This window comes from Acinonyx jubatus, chromosome A1 (assembly GCF_027475565.1).
Source record: "Acinonyx jubatus isolate Ajub_Pintada_27869175 chromosome A1, VMU_Ajub_asm_v1.0, whole genome shotgun sequence".
Classification (NCBI taxonomy): domain Eukaryota; kingdom Metazoa; phylum Chordata; class Mammalia; order Carnivora; family Felidae; genus Acinonyx; species Acinonyx jubatus.
The window spans coordinates 62,947,783-62,968,370 of record NC_069380.1 but is presented as its reverse complement, the minus strand read 5'-3'; the positions used below and the strand labels follow the sequence as shown (position 1 = coordinate 62,968,370).

Below are 20,588 nucleotides of genomic sequence, written 5' to 3'. Positions count from 1 at the left end.
GCTACAGTATTTTTTTTTTGGTAAATGCTTAGCATGTAAATATAGACTACTCTAATGTTTTTTCTCTCAAAAGACCCAACCAAAGATTGTGTTTTAACATCACTTATCAATATACTAAAGAAAGCTAATACACATTTCACTTTGTTACCAAGCCTTGCTGAATGACACATATGTCTGCATCCATATTATCTGAGTCAACTTACTTCATTTTATATAATATACAAATGAGTCCCAACAATATCTTTTACATATTGGATCAGGAAATTATATATATAATTAAATGTAATTAAATACGTATTTACATAAAACATATATATGTATATATAAATATGTATTTACATTAAATATGTATTCATATACAAATATATTTATATAAAATACATATACATATATTTTACCACGCAAGTCAAAATTACAAACATTATAAACAACTAAACTGACAAAATATTTTGCAAGTAGACAAAACACAATCAGCTTTCACCAACGTATACCTAAACAAGGGTCTAGTAAATTGTGTTGTATGTAATGGGGTGATTGTATAGGTGGTTAAAGTCATTGCAAATTACTATCTTCCCAAAATGATAATCACACAGTATCAACTTAGTAAGCATACACATGTTTAGATTCATCAGTCACGATCCTAGGAATGAAGGAGAGGTTTAGCATGCTATGGGGATAGCTAGAAGGAACTGTGTATGTCAAGTGAGAGGTAGGAATAACACAGGTAGTAAACACTGAGCATTCAGAGAAGTCCATCTTGACGAAGACACTTGGGGAAACACTAAAGAAGTTAGAGGTTGTGTTAGCCCTTGAAGTATTACGGAAAGAATAGGTCCTAGATGACATATTTAACGCAAACTCCAGAGCAAAGGATGACATCCCAGCAGGAGAAATGGCAAAGGCATATGAATGACACACACAGTGAAGAATAACTAGGTTTCTATTTGCAAAGAGCACAAATGGGGAAAAGTAAGAGATAGGAGGTCACACCCTGAACATTCCATACTCTCTCCACTTAAGACTTTCCTCTGAGCAATTTGTTTGTTTAAATAAAAGTCGTAATAAAGTGGTCTCAGAGACTTTTCAACAAACATTTTCATATGTTTAATATAGTTTTTCTTCCCTCTATTTGAGCAGACTATCACAACTATCCATATGAACCATCTGTATTTTTCTACAGCAATGGAATCTCTTTGAAAAGATGAAAAGAGAGTCCACTGTTGACAATATGCCGACACAAAAGAATTTTTTTTTTATTTTTTTTTAATTTTTTTTTAACGTTTATTTATTTTTGAGACAGAGAGAGACAGAGCATGAATGGGGGAGGGGCAGAGAGAGAGGGAGACACAGAATCGGAAACAGGCTCCAGGCTCTGAGCCATCAGCCCAGAGCCCGACGCGGGGCTCGAACTCACGGACCGCGAGATCGTGATCTGAGCTGAAGTCGGATGCTTAACCGACTGCGCCACCCAGGCGCCCCAAGAATTTTCAAGGAATATCCAGCTTCACCCCAAATTTTGCATACACAATGACCAGTTCATAAAGGTGGATCAAACAATTCTTAACTAGATCCTTCCAATTAAATGATGGAATTGTGGGGGGCACCTGGGTGGTACAGTCAGTTGAGTGTCCGACTCTTGATCTCTGCTCAGGAGATGGTGTGCATTGATGGTGCAGAGCCTGCTTGGGATTCTGTCTCTCTTCCTGTCTGCCCCTACCCTGCTGTACACATGCTCACTCTTGCTCTCTCTCTCAAAATAAATAAATAGACTTAAAAAAAAATGTAAACAAAAATGATGGAACTTTTTCATACTGATAATATCAATTGGACATGACAAAAATAATGATATTAACAAATCTTTTTTTATTTTAAAACAACCTTGAACCCACTTCTTCAGGCAGAAATAGAAGGTACAGAGTTATGCATTCCAGTATACATTAGACACTGTCAATATGTGCCAATAACCAGTGGTAGAAGGAAACCAAGCCCACAAATCTATTAATGTGTAATAATATTTTTTACTTAGGAGGAATTGAGTAAAATCTAAATATTAAGCTTTTCTTAACTCCTCTATAGCACTATTATATTTTTCTTCAAAATATTTCAAGCAGATTGCACATGTGGCTCCTTTATTAATGTACTATTAACAATAATGAGTAATATGAACACATAAATAGACAAATGCATGTTTATCATTCAGGCATTGTTTTAAATACTTCCTTTGTAGTTTGTCACTTTATTCACATGATAATCATTTGTTGTGGTCATGAGAATGTGCCTATAGACCTCAAACTACTGGAAGTTTAATTGCCTAAAGGTACATGGGCTTTGCTCTGAAATCTATTTCTGCATCTGCCCCCAACCAGTGACTGAGTGCAGCAGAGCTAATAAGCAGGGCCATCACTAGAAGACACAGGGCTCCTCTGGTGACCAAGTTTGTCTCAGGATTCCCTGAAACCCTTGTTAACCTTTCTTAGGCTGCACTACATGGTAGAATGCTTTCACTCAGCCTTTTTACCATCCCCTTCACTCTGGGTCATACGTGCTTCATGACTAACAGCTTTTCCAGCTTTACTCAGTGTCCACCCCATTTACTCCGATAGATATTTCCTTTAATAAATCCTCTTGTGTTTAATCCCTTTTTGGCATCTGCTTCTTAGAGAACCCAGGTTAATACATCATATAATTTTTATACTGTAAGTATTCCTACTCTATAGATTGAGGATCTAGGATCTGAATAGGTTAAGTAACTTTCCCAAAGGCAACATTTTGTTAAGTGTGCGGCAAGGGCATGAATCCAGGGAACATGAGGTCCAAAAGTACAATCACTCAAAAATTATTAATGAAAACTCCTGAAATCAACTAAGATAAATTGCGATACAATTAGCTTGGTGCAAAGTGTTTGTTTGTTTGTCTGTTTGTTTGTTTTAATCATTTCTTCTTTTTTTCTGTAACTACAGCATTTTCAAAAGTTTTACTATTTATAATTAGGAAAGAATGTACTATTTTCCTCAAAGATCCCAAAGAACAGTTGTATATTACCAGCTGGTGGGGTGAAAAGAAACTAATAGACTTCAAGTGTGCTCTAAGATTTTCCTGTTTGGGGCACCTGGCTGGCTCAGTCAGTTAAGCATCTGACTTCGGCTCAGGTCATGATCTCACAGTTTGTGAGTTCGAGCCCTGCATCGGGCTCTGTGTTAACAGCTTGGAGCCTGGAGCCTGCTTCAGGATCTCTGTCTCCTCTCTCCCTCTCTCCCCTTCCTCTGCTCATGCTCTATCTGTCTCTCTCTCTCTCTCTCTCAAAAATAAAAAAAATTTTTTTTAATTAAAAAAAATATTTTCCTATTTCTCTAGAAATGCAGACAAAGTGAGTAATGGAAAGTTAGTCTTGTATCTTAATTTTAAATACAGTAAATTCTTGAACAACACACGTTTGGACTTCCCTCAGTCCACTAATACATAAATTTTGTTTTTCAATAAATACAATATTATAAATATATTTTTGCTTCCTAATTATTTTCTTAATAACATTTTTATTTTCTTTTCTCTAGCTTATTTTACTGTAAGTATAGTTAGTATGTAACACATATAATATACAAAATATGTGTTAACTGACTGCTTATGTTATTGGTAAGGCTTCTGGTCGACAGTAGGCTATTTGTAGTTTGGGGAAAGTCAAAAGTCATATGTTGATTTTTGATTATGCTCATAACCTCCACATTCTTCAATGATCAACTGTAAACTGTTACTTGGTTTATGGTTCGTGGGTTCGAGCCGTGCATCAGGCTCTGGACTGATGGCTTGGAGCCTGGAGCCTGCTTTATATTCTGTGTCTCCCTCTCTCTCTGCCCCTCTCCCACTTATGCTCTGTCTCTCTCTCAAAAATAACATTAAAAAAAAGATGTAGGAATGCCATGTTACTTAAATCTGAAGAATATCCCATTTTTTATTCTTAACTGTCACTGTTGATAACACAGATAAATGTTATCACAAATACAATTGATCAAGAATCTCATTCCAAACTAGTGTCTTATAGAATAGTTCAGGATCACTATTCTTATTTATTGTTTAAATAAGGAAAAAGTCTGCAGCAGGCCATTTAAGATACTTCAAGTGAAATATAAGTTTTAAAAATAAGTTCTTCTTTTCTGTTTTTGTAAGGTTAAGGAGAACCACAATGCAATAGCTGTTCATACATACCAGAATGGTTTAAATGAAAAAGACAGATGATACCAGGAGGAACTGGAGCCTCTTCTGGTGGGTGAGAGTATAAACCAATGTAAACCACTACTTGACATGTATTTTAAAGCTAACATATCCCGTGGCCCAGAGGATATACTCAACAATGTTTACCAAAAGACAGGTATAAGAACACTCAGGGAAGTACTACTCAAAATAGCCCCAAACTGGACACAATCTCAATGTTCATAAACATTAACATGGGAAAATAAATGGTCATATATTTATATAATGATATATGATACAGCAATGAGAATGAATGAATGGCAACTATACTCAAAATCTTATATAAGCTAAATGTGGAATGAAAAAAGCAAGATATGGAACATATTCTATTACCCCATCTATAAAAGTTTAAAAATGAGTCAATAATGTTCTAAATCACCATAACTGCTACGCTAGAAGATACGGTCTAGAAGGTTGAAGGGGCTCCCTGGAGTTCTAGTAATATGTTTCTTGATTTGGGACCTGGTTACATAACAATGCTCATTTCGTATAAATAAAAAAAAACAAAAACAAAAAACGCTGAATTGTAGAGTTAAGGTTTGAATATTTTACTATATGCGTGTATTTTCAACCTAAATAAAACACATTAAAAACCTCCTTGCTCTTTTTTCCTTAATATGTATACAATAGACAAATTGTCTCTGAACCATGTATAAATAAAAGATCCACGCAGGTATTTTTAACATGGTCTAAATGGTGGTGTCATCACTAAATTAGTAATTTAGGAGCCTAGATTGATATAAAAACTTACTCCCTGCAGCCTTGCCTTTGTATGCAAAAATATGGTTTCTAAATAAATAAATATTTTTCTAACAAAGAGTTTGAGTTTTTTATTATGAAATTTTAATAAATCATTAATCACATTTTCCTTCTAATGTACAAGTAATGGATAAAACATTTCAAGGATCCCTATAGAGGTTTCTCAACTTGAAAAATTGCTTGCATTTCAACTAGAAAAAGGGAATAAAACACACACCCACCAAAAAGGCCAATTTTTTGTTAGAGAAGTAGCAGACCCACCATCTGTGCTGATTTCTTCTAAGCAGGTCTGGTAATGGATGACAGCAACTTAATAGGGATACTCACTCCCCAAGTAAAACTTGCTTTTCATTAAAATGGAAAAAAGGCAAGCACTGACGTTATTTACATTCTATAAAGATGTTTTAAAATGATGATTAACAAGATTCCAATTCTCTATGTGTTCAACATATGAAATATTAAAAAGAAGTGTTATTAAATCTACACACAGTATGTCATTAGGAAATCATTTCTCCAGACTCTACCAACGTTTCTTATTTGAAATTCATGTCATGCCCTACTAGTTGGTATTAATTTTACTTTATTTAGAACACAGAATTTGTTTCAGATGCACATCAAAAGTATGATATTTTGATGTGTGCTCACATAATTTCTGGGGGACAAATATTTGGAATCTGACCCTGGAATGCATTACAAATCACTTCAAGTGGTCTGAGAAGTCTTTGATAACTTCACTGGGTCAAGACATAAGAACTTCAAAATTTATGCGAAATGAGAAAAACACTTGATCAGGGACTTTCTCTTTTTAACATGTCACCATCTTTGTTAGAGTTTTAAGACTGAGAATGGGGACCATGGTGGTGGTGGTGGTGGTGGTTTAGCAATAACAGTAGTAATAGGTGTTTTGTTTGTTTGCTTGTTTGCTTTTTTTGTACGATCTGGTTAGGTGACTGTATATTAAAATTCCTTCAATTTCCAGAGTTTTGAGTCTCCTAAAATCTAGGAGGCAAAACACTGTGTGTTTTTGGCTCTGGTAAATATGTGGCCATCCTGGGTAAAAAAGTCTGGGAAGGACATTACATGTATTCATCAATGAACCTCTTTTTTGACAACAAATTGTCCTTTCAAATAATTTCTGGGCCTCCCTTCCTGGTTCTGGCAGCAAATGTGAAAGTAAGTAGCACTGGTATTTTTGTGTGTAAATTTTCATCAAATATTTGGGTGACACTGAATACCACTACTGACTGCTGCTTTTTGTACAGGCAGCTTCTGTATAGCACTTTTCCTCTACAGTGAAGGTCTTAATCTTTGAAATCTCAGAACGAAAAGCAGTCATATGATTGATTTTATGTGCCAGGTTTATGGGGCTAACCTTTCATGGTAGGTAAGAGGCTTACAGGGGATTTAGAAAATAGAGACATCTGTAGAATCAATTCAAAATGATTAAACCTTTTGTGATTGCACTATCTCATTTCAATTGCTGAGCCACAAACTATTTATAAGTTAATCTCTACCATTTATTTGGCTTTATAATTATAGATAATGTCTAAATTTGAGATCTATGTTTCTGAACCTAAATAATGAAGTCAAAATAAATATATATCTTAGAGACCTTATTGTGTTATCATTACTTATAGGTAATTAATTTCCTGATGCAGATATTGTATTTCTGATACCTTATGGATAACAATCGTTAACATTATTTTAATAAGGCAACGTCATGCTTTGTATGGTAGCCAATGAAGAATGTTTATCAGATCCCTGCCATAAATAAAATACGAACATGTTTAGAAAAAGCAAGAACTCATTAAAGAATGGATATCAATCAATCTTCCGCCTAACTTCAGTCGGCAAGGCATGTATTTGTGCTTGTCAGTTTAGCCAGGTAATCACAGGTTTCAAGATATTTTGTAAGATAAGCAGCTGTGTGAACCTGCAAAATATTTGCACATGAGAAACTAGTGACTATACATGCAAAACCAGTGGTGTTCTGAAGGCTATCACTTTGACAAACGTTGATTACCTGATAAAAATTGTATTAAAAGTAAACTTCCCCCCATGTAAAAAAAAAAATAGTACATTCCTTACATGATTTCTTTTCTCCTAACCCCTCCCTAATCTTACCAAGAAAAGATCAATATCTTAATTATAGCAAAAGCTCTGTTTTTATGGTTTAAGATTTTTGAATTAAAAATTCAAAGCAAGTAATAATAAACCTTTGGTTGGTTTAATTAATTATCCTCATTTTCTTCAAGGTAACTGTCAAATTTAAAATGATCACTTCCAACTACCATCAACTGCACACACTGTTATATGAATTATGAAATGTTATACTAACTTCTGTTTCCCAGGCACACATTTCAAAATTAAATTCTTCTTAGTAAGAGATAAGCTATCTTTCATGGATTTATGATAGCTGATAATCATCATTGTGTACTGATTTTCTGTCTCCCTTCACTGTTTGCTATCAATATACAAAAGTAAAATGTTATTGGCTGAGTACTAATAAATTAAATACTATTAGAGCCAAAAAAATGATGTGAAATTGTTTAGGGTATAAATTTCATTTAACCAAACTTGTATTAGACATCACTAAATCCTAAAAGTTCCCAGAATCTTATGCAGCCTGTTTTGGTATTTTTTAAATGTAATTGACACCAACATTAATTAAATTTCAGATATAAAACTATCAACTGCATCATAAATACTTTAAAATTAGGCGCAAGATACAATAATCTAAGACTACCAACGTATCATCCAAATGAAACACTTAGGTACTTCTTACTAATAGATACCATAATAAAGTCAGAGAGAAAGAACCTCTGAATTTCAGACTATACTAGGTTACTAGTACCACCACTAGGTTCCTAGGGCCACCATATTCACCCCACTACACAGAGTATTATAAAGAAACTGGAAGCTACCTGCATGAAAACAAATTTCCCCTTGAACTTTAATTAATCAATAGACTTTACATATAAACCTCTATCCTTGAAGTCATAATCTATTTTATTCTAGGGAAATTTTATTTGCTACAAAATAATATTTATATTTCTCAAATACAGCTCTCACATTATGGCTTGGGTTTTTTTCATTACAATTCAGTTATCCTTAAGGAAAATAATCACCTTTGGAAATTTTCAGTACCTAGTATCTAGCATTTCCTGTAATCTAAATAATCTTCATCTTACTAGCAAAAGTAAACAATGCTATTGATAATTTCCTGTGTTCCAAATTCATACAAACAGGAAACAGAATCTTAAAATATGATTTGTTCTCCTCTGAAGTAGCAGCCCAACCACCTGCCCTGAATGTAAACTTTCCCTGAAAGCTATGAAGGGCTAGTTTATCATGAAGGTGTTGACGGTTGATTCTTTGGGGACCCATATAAGCACACAGAATAAATTTTAATCATACTTAATGCTAATGTGGTAGCAAGGCTGTGACAATATTCAAATGTGACCAATTTCATTGAGTTAGCTGTACTCAGTAAGCTAAACCTCATTGCTTAAATCTATATAAATGCCTCAAAAGAAATAATTAAGCTCATCTCCTTTCTATTTATTTTTTTGTTGATGCTTAAGAGTGAAAAGATTTTAACCGAGATCTTTTGTCTGCTTGGTTTTTGTTTTTATTTAGCAATCAGTTCTCCTGTTTTATCACCATAAGACTATGTGGGTACTTGGCAGGTTGCTGAAGACAGCACTCTGCTTTCAGAAAGAAATACACCTATTCCAGGAATATAGTACTTGGCATTCAGCTCTTGGCCTAGAGCCTAATAGATCTGTTGTCTGTCTTTAGTGACAGTCACATAAATTTAAAGCTGGAGAGGACCTTAGAGGTCATCTAGTCCAACTGAACCATGTTTTAAAACAAATGAAGAGGTATGTTTATTTCATCATTTTGCACCTATGTACTGTGTATTTCTAGAAAAGCCTTTGAGACAGCTTAAAATAAAAGGCATAGACACTATAAAACAAGGGCACAATGACAGAATAATGAAGAGAGGCAGATGACAATTATAAAAGAAGACCTAGTAAAGAGACACTACACTTCAGCCTAAAACTTAGCCCTAAGCCTCTTGATGGTAAAGGCTAAAAGGAAACCCAGAATTCAAATAGCTCTTATTAGTTAATGAAAGTGGTATTTGCAAATGTCAACAGCCACTTTTGTTTTGTTTTGTTTTGTTTTGTTTTGTTTTGCTTTTGGTATCCCTAAACTCTCAAGCACAGCACTTGAGTCCTTAAGTAACAGACAATGAACAATACAACCAAAGTGATCTTCAATAGCAATTTCAAAGGTTCCAAAGATATAAGTACACATGATCCTTTTTTATATGAATCTTCGTTAAGAGCTGTCTGTGTGATATTAGATTTTAGTTCTGAACAAGCATTTCTCCTGGGGCTTGGTTATCTGACTTGGTGAAAAATGTAGCCTTAGAGAACTTAGAAGAGCAGATGGTTAATATTTCCCTGAATTTACTTTTGTTTTTAATTGATATTTCATTTCACCACTCACAAGGAATATATTCTCTGGATAATGTACTGAAGCACCATAAACAAAGACTCTCAAGGTCAAAGGGACTTGAGATAGATCAGAAAGCAGAGGTCTGGTCTGAAGAGCTGAATGCATGGTCTCTACTGTACTACACGGCAAATAGGAACACGACAAGCAATTTACCAATAAATAAACACCAATGAGAGGGAAAGAGTGGGTGTAATGGCACGACACATTTTAACTGACAGTTAAATGTTTTCTAATAGATTTATACAACCTACATTTAATGGGATCATTTTCTTTTCTCTTCCATCACTTTTCAAAACATGTAGCTTGTTGCTTTGTAGAGGATATTATTTGGTAGATTCAATTTCCAAAGTTTAAAACAGGCCCATCATCAATGTTCTATGAATTCGATGGTCTTGATGTTTTGATGGTCTTGAATGTATTGGACGGTTCATATATTTTTGGATAGGGATGGGAGCCTGTCAAGGAGGTCAAAAAGTCTGCATTTTGTAGCTCTTATTATGAACACTTCTCGTCTGCTCTTATCTTAGGCATAATCACACAAATTAGTTAGGAATTAATAAAAGCCAGGCATAATCACAAGAACTAAATGGATAAAAATGTTTATATATACTTTATTTGTATTTTCAATAGCAAGAACTTGGAGTTCTGGGCCCATGGAAGAGATTTCAAGTTTTGAAGATTTGTAAATAGCCATTCTTAACAAAAATAACCCAGCAATAATTAGTATTTAGAAAGCAATTAGAATTGGAGCCTAACACGTCAGTTTTAATCTCCAGTTTCAATCTTGTCTCTGATGCCAACTTGAAGTTCTGTCCAGCTATTCTATTTTGTGGTCTGTTGAATCTCAAAATACAAATCGATAGGTTTCAAATCATAGTTATTGTGAAGAGCAAGGAGGAGGTGAAGGTGGGGAAATAACTAAGCTTTTTGTCCATACTTCATCTTAACTAGACCATAGCCAACTTTCTGTTATCACACAGTCCTGAGAAAACAGTCCACTTGCATAACAGAATTTAATGTGTCCACTTGCATATATGAGAAAATTTCTCCTCCAGCTATTTTTTGGCAAACTCAGTTGTGCTGTGCAGAAAACAGCTGGACTTAGTTCCACAGACAGAACTATACATGCCCAGGGACTTTTAGATCCCCAACAACTGTATATACCCCAGAAACACATTTGGCTGACTCACTATATGAAAAATATGCATACACAGAATACAGGACATTTCTGATAGCCTCCAGAGTCCAAATAGAAGGGGTATTTCTGGCCCAGATGACTTAGAGATTCCACACCTTTGGGAAAATGTGGCCAATCTCTCCCTCACTCTCTTTACTTCCCTTCTTCTTATCTTTTCTCAGTCACTTAAATGATTTCTGCCACATCTCTCAGGGTTTACACACTCCATCCTCCCTGCCTGGAAAGTTCTGTACCTTTAGACCCTTTCCTCAGTCAGCTGCACTAAACATCAAAAAGATTTTTGCAGTAATGATTCATTTAAGGATTTTGAGATTACCCTAAATTATCTGGGTGAGCCCCAAATGCAGTCACCTATATCTCCTTAAATGGCAGACAGAGGGAGATTTCTTTCTAAAGGAAGGGAGAGAAGATGACAGTGGGATCACAAGTCAGGGGTCACAGTGACGCAGCCACAAGCCTAGAAACTCCAGAAGTTGGAAGAGGCAAGGGATGGATTCTCCCTAGAGCCATTAGAGGGAGTTTGGTCTGGCCAATAATTTGATTTTGGCCCAGTGATATGAATTTCAGACTTCTGAACTATTAGAGAATACGTTTTTGTGGTTTTAAGTTTCTCAGTGGTAATCTGTTACAGCAGCCACAGGAAACTAATACAACCACCAACTAATACAACCACAGGGTATCTCCTGTGTTATTTGCTCTCACTTCAGCTATTGCTTGCTAATACCTCGTTTTCTGGGATGCATGTATCATCACTGTAATTAAGTAATTAATTCACAAGAATGTGTTTAATGTCTGTAACTCCCTTCTAGACTGTAAATTCTTAAGGTCGACTAGCGTGTCTGTCCTAATCATCCTCTAGTTCCAGGGCTTGGCAACATGTTTGTAATATGAGAGCTCATATCTGTATCAGAGTGAATGTAGGACAGATACAAAAGTAAACTAAAAAATCATTTTCAGGCAGTAGTTTATCTTTCCCAGAATTGTTCCTTATAAAAGTGATGAGTCATTTCTAAACATTCCTGAATTTGGTAACAAATTCTAGGAATATGAAGTTCATTTTAATGCTGATTTGATCAAGCTTTAAATAGCTTCTGATAGTCTATAATGGTGTCCGACCCAAGACCCCATTAGTAAAGAAAAAGAAAGAAATTAGGAAAACAGAACAAACAACATGAACAACACCAAACGTTAAAACTGATACTCAATATATGGATTATAAGAACAATTAAGTCATCCTATCCATATTTTATTTCATAAGACAGAAGAATTTCCTCCTTATAAAAACCATATAAGATGGTAGTTGGCTCTCCATAGCCTATTCTCTGAGTCACTCTTGCAGCATCCCAGAGAATGTTCCTCTATTGTCCCAGTCCTGTTTCTTGAGGGGCCAGAGACTAGCCACTCCCACATAATTCATAATGTGAAGCCTCCTTAGGAGACAGTAGCTATAATAAAAGAACATGATGCATTAGGGGCCTGCTGGGCCTTGTTCCCTCAAGAAAGCCTTGTTGGGGGGGAGGCAGTATGACACAGGTGCTAGAAGCAAATCATTACCTGAGTGATGAGAGCTTAATCACATAAGTTTCCCAGAATCCTTCTCTTCCTCTGCTGCTTCCCCCACTACCCTAACATGAAATCAGCCTCTTTTTCTTTTCCCTTCTCTTCCACATGTTACAAATTGCTATTTATTAGTACAATGGAATTTGAATGAAATTTAGGGAAAAATGGAGAGAGATTATAAAGCAAAACAGGGAACTACTGATAAACAAGTGGCCTGCACTATACCAACAGGCTATTTAAAATTTTTTTTTTCAACGTTTATTTATTTTTGCGACAGAGAGAGACAGAGCATGAACGGTGGAGGGGCAGAGAGAGAGGGAGACACAGAATCAGAAACAGGCTCCAGGCTCTGAGCCATCAGCCCAGAGCCTGACGCGGGGCTCGAACTCCCGGACCGCGAGATCGTGACCTGGCTGAAGTCGGACGCCTAACCGACTGCGCCACCCAGGCGCCCCCCAACAGGCTATTTAAAATTAATGCCCATTCTGATAAAGGGTTAGTATCCAAAATCTATAAAGAACTTATCAAACCCAACACCCCAAAACCAAATAATCCAGCTAAGAAATGGGCAAAAGACATGGATAAACAGTTTTCCAAAGAAGACATCCAGATGGCTAATAGACACATGAAAAATGCTCAATATCAATCATCATCAGGGAAATACAAATCAAAACTATGATGAGATACCACCCCACATCTGTCAGAATGGCTAACATTAACACAAGAAACAACAGGTGTTGACTAGTGTATGGAGAAAGGGGAACCCTCTTACACTGTTGATGGGAATGCAAACTGGTGCAGCTATCCTGGAGAACATTATGAAAGTTCCTCACAAGGTTAAAAACAGAACGACCCTATGATCTAGCAATTGTACTACTAGGTATTTACCCAAAGGATACAAAAATACAGATTCAAAGGGGTACATGCACCCTGACTGTTGTAGCAGCATTATCAACAATATGTAAATTAGGAGAGAGACAAATGTACATCAACTGATGAATGGATAAAAAGAGATGGTGTATATATAATTTGTGTGTGTGTATGTGTATATATATGTATATATACATATACACATATATATATACACACACACACGTATATATATAGTGTGGTGTATACATATAATATATAACGGAATACATAAATATGTTATATATGTGTATATATATGGATATATGATATATTTACACAGATGGTATATATACATATATATAATGTGTATATACATATAAAATGTGATATATGTAAATATATATAATATATATAATGGAATATTACTCAGCCATCAAAAAGAATGAAATTGTGCCATTTGCAACAACATGGATGGAACTTGAGTGTATTATGCTAAGTGAAATAAGCCAGTCAGAGAAAGATAAATAGCACATGATTTCACTCATATGTGGAATTTAAGAAACTAAACAGATGAACATAGGAGAAGGGGAAAAAAAAAGAGAGGGAAGCAAACCTAAGAGACTCTTAATGATAGAGAACAAACTGAGAGTTGATGGAGGGAGGTGGATAGGGAATGGGCTGGATGGGTGATGGGCACTTGTTGTAATGAGTTCTGGCTGTTGAATATAAGTGATGAGTCACTGAATTCTACTCCTGAAACCAATATTGCACTGAATGTTGACTAACTAGGATTTATATAAAAAACTGAAATAAAAAAATTAATATCCAAATAAATACAGCCCTCCTTTAGAATTCCTCATCAGAAAGCAGTAACATGTATAACCTGTAATAAGTACTCATTCTTATATGAGTACCCCAGTCCCCACTATATGTCCATGTTGAGTATGATAACATGTTTGGTACCTTGAAGCAGACAGATTAAACAGGTTTCAACTTAGCCTAGTTGAGCTGTTCCAATAAATGCTTGCTGGCCACTGGGAGGAGTTATGTCTATCAACTTGCTCTCCAGTTTACGGCAAAAAGTAGCTCATCTCAAAGGTAAACAAATTAATGGAAAAATGGTTATTATTTTTTGATGTTAGACCCTGATTTTGGATAAACATCACTACCTTCTAGATAAAGAGAGTGGGGAAAATAAAACAGAAAGCGCGCGCGCGCGCGCACACACACACACACGCACACACACACACACACACACACAATTAAAAATCATGCTGTAGAAAAGGGAAAGGGAACATCATGTTCTCATAATAAAGACTCAGGGAGAAGGAATATCCCTTAAAAAGATTTAACTGTGGAACCAGAAGGAATATTTAGAAAATTGCTTTGAAGTACTTAAACTATGAAGAATGTGTAGAAAGGCAAGTCATTTATGAAATAGAACAAAGTTAAAATGACAAAATGGCAAAATGAGAGATGCCTGCGATTAGGAGGCTTATAGGAAAATTAACATGCAGTAGCAGAATTTCCAACCACAAAGAAATACATGGGCAAGAAAACTGATACAGTGAAAAGTTCAAGTGGTAATGGAATCACAGCCCTGGGGGGAAAAGAGAAAGATAAAACAATGACAGAGAAATGGTAGATGGGAATGCCAGAGACTGGAGTTTCAACTCAAAAACAATTTGTGCGTCTGAGAAACAAGACCAACTCATTCTGAAACAATAATCAAAACTATAACTGAAACATGAAGACTAAAATGACTAATCAGTTAGTAGAGGCAGTGGTAGGAAACCAATGAAGCGTGACCCATATTTAGATAGAAACTAGCCAAACTCCAGAAATTAAAAAAAAATGTCCAGGGGCGCCCGGGTGGCTCAGTCAGTTAAGCGTCTGACTTTGGCTCAGGTCATGATCTCACTGTCTCTGAGTTCGAGCCCCACATCGGGCTCTGTGCTGACAGCTCAGAGCCTGGAGCCTCTTCAGATTCTGTCTTTCTCTCTCTCTCTGCCTCTCTCTGGCTCTCAAAACTAAATAAACATTAAAAAAATTTTTTTAAATACATAAAAATTTTTAAAATGTCCATCTTATATATAGACAGAAAACAACAACATTAGCCACAGCAAAAACAACAGCAACAAAGAGTCCTTTAAAAATAATTATGTCAGGCTTGCTTTGGACCTTTCTTTTGCTGCATTAACATATTCAAAGACATGGCACTTTTAAGAGGATAAGACTACCAAGAATATACCTATTAGGTTGTCTTTCTCCAGGCTGACTGCGAGATATTCTATACATATTCTACTGATTTATCTTTCTAATAATTACTCAAGGGCATATGGGTATATACTGGGGAAAAACAATAAAAATTAAAGTTTTAAGAGCCAGGAAATTGTAAATCCAAAATCCTGAGACAATTGACTCAATTAATTATAAATCTAGGGTGTCGTGGTGGCTCAGTCCATTAAGCATCTGACTATTGATGTTGGCTCAGGTCACGATCTCATGGTACATGGGATCAAGCACTGAATCAGGCTCTGCAAAGTCAGTGCGTAGCCTGCTTGGGATTCTCTCTCTTCATCTCTCTCTGCTCCTCCCCTGCTCACCCTCTCTCTCTCAAAATAAATAAAATAAACTTAAAATATATATTTAAAGTTAATTTTACATATCTTATAATTGTTTGCCACCATAATATTCTTAAAGTAACACTGGAAGAGAACATAAAATATTTTATAAGTGCAATTATATTTCACATTCCAATAGTAGATATTAAGAATTTTAGGGTCAAAGAGAAGGAAAAGCTTTCTATACCCCTCATCTAACACTGTGAGCTCAAGAGATACCACTAAAAATTCTTTTAGGCTCTAATCAGTGTCCAGACTCACACCACAGATAACCTCTTCCAACCTGATCACTGTTGTCTGGTCCATGCCTATTCCCTCATCTGATGATTACAAAAAACTCTTAACCAGTCTCCCAGCTTCTGCCATGAACCCCCTTCAGCTATTCCTAACACAAGGCCAGAAAGATATTATTAAACATAATTCATATCATGTTACTCCTCTGCTTAAAACCTTTCAATGGAGGCCATCTCAGTTATAAGAAAAGACAGTCTTTACAATGGTCTACGAGACCCTTTCTCCATAATCTGCCTCGTCTCCTTTATTTTTCTATCAGCTACTGATACTCTTCCCTCATTAGGCTCCAACCACACTGGTTTCAAAGATGGTACTCTCAGCCAAGTCCACATGCTTCCGATTCAGGGTCTTGGTACAAGCTACCTTCTCCCCAGAATGCTCTTTCCTCAGAAGAGCATGATCCCTCCTCATCTCTTTCAAGTCTCTCCTTAAATGCCTTGCACCTGATATACAATCGCCATGTCTGGCAGTTTTAAAAATGGCCTCAAAATAGGTTGACACCAAGTGATGGGTCTGTGTCCCCTTACCTTGAACCAGAGCATGCTTGTGACTGCTACAACCAATAGATTACGGCAAATAATTTTGTGTGACTTCTAAGGCTAGACAGTAAAAACCCACAAAACTTCTCCCTGGTTCCCTCAGAATTCTCAATCCATGGGAACCCAGTTACCATATAAGAAGTTCAACTACCCTGATACCTCCAGGGTGGCAAAGTCATGTGTAGGCTCTCCAATGAAGAGTGCCTCCCAACTGACCCCATCCTTCTAGCCACCCTCACTGATTTATAAGACATAGGAAAAAGCCCCTTGGACCCTCCAGACTGACTTATTTGACAGTAGAGTAGTACTGAGTCACTTTAATCACACAAAAGCAGAAGAATCATCCAGGGGAACCCTGCTGTAATATTCCTGACCTATAGTATCCATGAAATATAATAAAATGTTTGTTGTTTTAAGTTATTAAATTGTGGGGATAGTTTCTTAAGCAGCAATAGTAACTATAACACCACCCTATCTCTACAGGCATCAGTTATCCTCTTTTCTTTTTCATTTGTTTTTTAAAATTTTTTAACATTTATTTACTTTTGAGATAGAGACAGATCATGAGCAGGAGAGGGGCAGAGAGAGAATCCAAAGCATGCTCCAGGCTCCAAGCTGTCAGCAGAGAGCCTGATGTGGGGCCTGAATTCATAAACCATGAGATCAAGACCTGAGCCAAAATCATATGCTCAACAGACTGAGCCACCCAGGCGCCCCTCTATCCTCTTTTCTTGATTTATTTTTTGGTTGGTATGTAACATTTTAAAACAAATCAAGGAATTATCCTATTTTGTGATAACTTCTATTACAGAGAGATTTCTGTATGTTTTATTCACAGATACATAAAAGCCTACCTATAAATATTTATTATTCTATAAATATGTTGAATGCTGAATGACTAATATGAAATGGTAATAAAGTTTACATATGTAAGTTTTTAACATTAAAAAAATACAAAGTAAAAAACACATTCCATGCAGGAGGAAACAAACACAGAATGCTGTTTACAAAGGATAAATGAGTTCACTGAAGTAAATCCAAATAATCAGGTATGGTAAACTGAGATAAATTATATCACTTACTATTGAAAACAGACTCTCAGGTTGAATTTATAAAAATAAATGAATGAATAAAACTCTATTCTACTTCTAGGAAGTGTAAAAATCATTCCTGGAAGTTTAACAATCTAGAATACCTAGATTAATATAGAGATTACTATGGAATATAAAAATCAAAAGTTTTTGAGTAGCAACATTGACTTCAGACAAAGTGGAATTTAAGGGGAAAGATTTTACATGGAAAATAAGAAAGCAACTTAATGGTAAAAGGCAAAATAGTCAATGAATATATAGCAACAATAATCTTTATTCAATAAGTTACATAGCAAACATTTACAAAGCAAAATATATTCACAACAATGAATACATAATTAAAGATAAAACTATATTTAGAAGAGATTGAATGATGGTAGAATTAGTATGGCTCTCAGTTATAATTGATTACATAAAAAGTTTAAAGGATATAATTTTGTCACTATAATGTATATTTTTAACACATGCATATTATAATCTGTGGACCACAAAAATATTTTTCTTTCATGTCTCCTTTGAAAATGAAAAATGGATTATATCTAGGGCTACCAAAAAAGTTACAATATGTTTTTAAAAGTAAAAATTATGTCGGGCACCTGGGTGGCTCAGTTGGTTAAGCATCCTATTTCAGCTCAGGTCATGATCTCACGATTGTAAGATTCGATTGTACATTCGATTGTAAGTTCAAGTCCAGCGTCAGGCTCTGTGCTGACAGCTCAGAGGCTGGAGCCTGCTTCAGATTCTGTGTCTCCCTCTCTCTGCCCCTCCCCCATTCATGCTCTGTCTCTCTCAAAAATAAATGTTTAAAAAAATTTTAAAGTGCAAATTATGTGATTTACATTATCTTCATAGAACTCAAAAAAACTAAAAATTAAGGGAAAGCTGAAACAAGACAACCACCACCAATCCTGTTCTTATAATATTTAAAAATAGACACCTCGAGATTAGTCCTTTTTTAACAGAAAGAAACCCAGCCAATTACAATAGAAATAATCCCACATTTAATTCAAAATGCATAGCTATAAATATTCTCATTTATGTTTAAAAATTTTAAATAATTTAGTATTTAACTCAAAAATTTTTAATGGTAAAACAAAACATATATAAGTCAATTTAGGGTATATTAAATTAAATATTAAACACAATGAATTATAAATTTAACAAGTAGAACTGATAAAGATATGAGTTCATCCTTTAACAAGAATCCCATAATACACAAAAATATGACAAAATATACAAAAAAATACAAGATTATAATAAAAAAATTAAAAATTACAACTTTGAAATGGAACAATAAATATAGGAAATGAGGAAATCATTTTAAATACAGAGAATATGACTCTAGAAAATGGATTACATGTTTCATTTAGATGAACTGGGTAAATGAATCTTGTATTAACTTAAAAATGGTAAATCTGGTAAACATACCAAATCTTTGCAAGAAACTCAAAAGTATTATTGAAAATGAAATTTCTATTAAAGCTTCAATAACCAAACAGTTTTATTAGTATCTTTTTTAAAAATCTGAGTTGGAGGCACCTGGGTGGCTCAGTTGGTTAAGTGTCTGACTCTTGGTTTCCGCTCAGGTTATGATCTCACTGTTTGGTGAGTTCAAGTCCCACACTGGGCTCCTTGCTGACAGTGTGGAGCCTGCTTGAGATTCTCTGTCTCCCTCTCTCTGCTTCCCTCCCTCACTTGAGCTGTCTCTGTCTCTCTCAAAATAAATACATTTTAAAAATAAAGTTAAATTAAAATTAAAATCTGAGTTGAAGCAATAAAATATATATAAAAGCATATAAAAACAAGTAGCTTCTATTCCAGTAATTATACAAAGCAAATATAACTCTGATACTAACTCTTGAAAAAGTTAGAATGAAATATTTAAACAGTATCTCCCATGAACACAGTTAAAATATCCCTAACTAGGGGCGCCTGGGTGGCTCAGTCGGTTAAGCCTTTGACTTTGGCTCAGGTCATGATTTTGTGGTTCGTGAGTTCGAGCCCCACATCAGGCTGTGTGCTGATAACTCAGAGCCTGGAGCCTGCTTCAGATTCTGTGTCTCCCTCTCTCTCTCCACCTCCCCCACTCACACTCAGTGTCTCTGTCTCTCAAAAATAAATAAACATTAAAAAAATTTTTTTAAATATTCCTAACTAAAATGACAACAAACTGAACTGTACCCTACTAAGAAATCACCCACGCCAATAATTTGGGATTCAAATTCAGGCATACAAACATGGTTTAATACTAAGAAATGCCTATTCATGTAACACAACATAACAATAAACCTCTTCATTTACTTTATATTGCACATTTACTTAATAAGTATAATACACATGACTAATTTAATTAAAAATAGTTAAAGGATATTTCCTTACCCTGATTAAAATAACTATCTTAAACTAACAGGCACTTTTATTATTATTTAGGTCTAGCCAACACCATAACATGAAAAAAACAAATAAGTATGTATATTAGAAAGGAGAGAATAAATGATCAGTAATAGGTTTAATAATTAATCATTTAATCATGATGAGTTCTGTGTGATCACATATGCCACAAGAAAAACACAAAGTAAGTTTGTGCAATCAACCCAAAAGATAAATCTCTATCTTCATATGAGACAATATAATTGTATAGGAAAATTTTAGACTTCATTACAAAGATTGAACCTAAGTCTTATGTTGGCCTTTCTCTCATATACAGGAGCAAATTTTGCCACCCCAAAATACGCCTCTTTGGCATATTGATAATTTTAAGCTGGTTATTCTTTTTTTTTTTTTTAATTAGAGAGAGAGAGAAAATGAGAGCACAGGAATGGGGGAGAAGGGTGGAGGGAGAGAGAGAGAATGTTAAGCAGGTTCCATGCTCCTGGCAGAGCCTGACTTGGGGCTCGAT

General features: G+C 35.2%; 1 protein-coding gene across 1 annotated transcript in view; it reads right to left on the bottom strand.

The window, feature by feature from the left end:
- GPC5 (glypican 5) overlaps positions 1-20,588 on the bottom strand; it is a 682,923-nt gene that overhangs the window by 213,187 nt on the left and 449,148 nt on the right. The window lies entirely within an intron of this gene.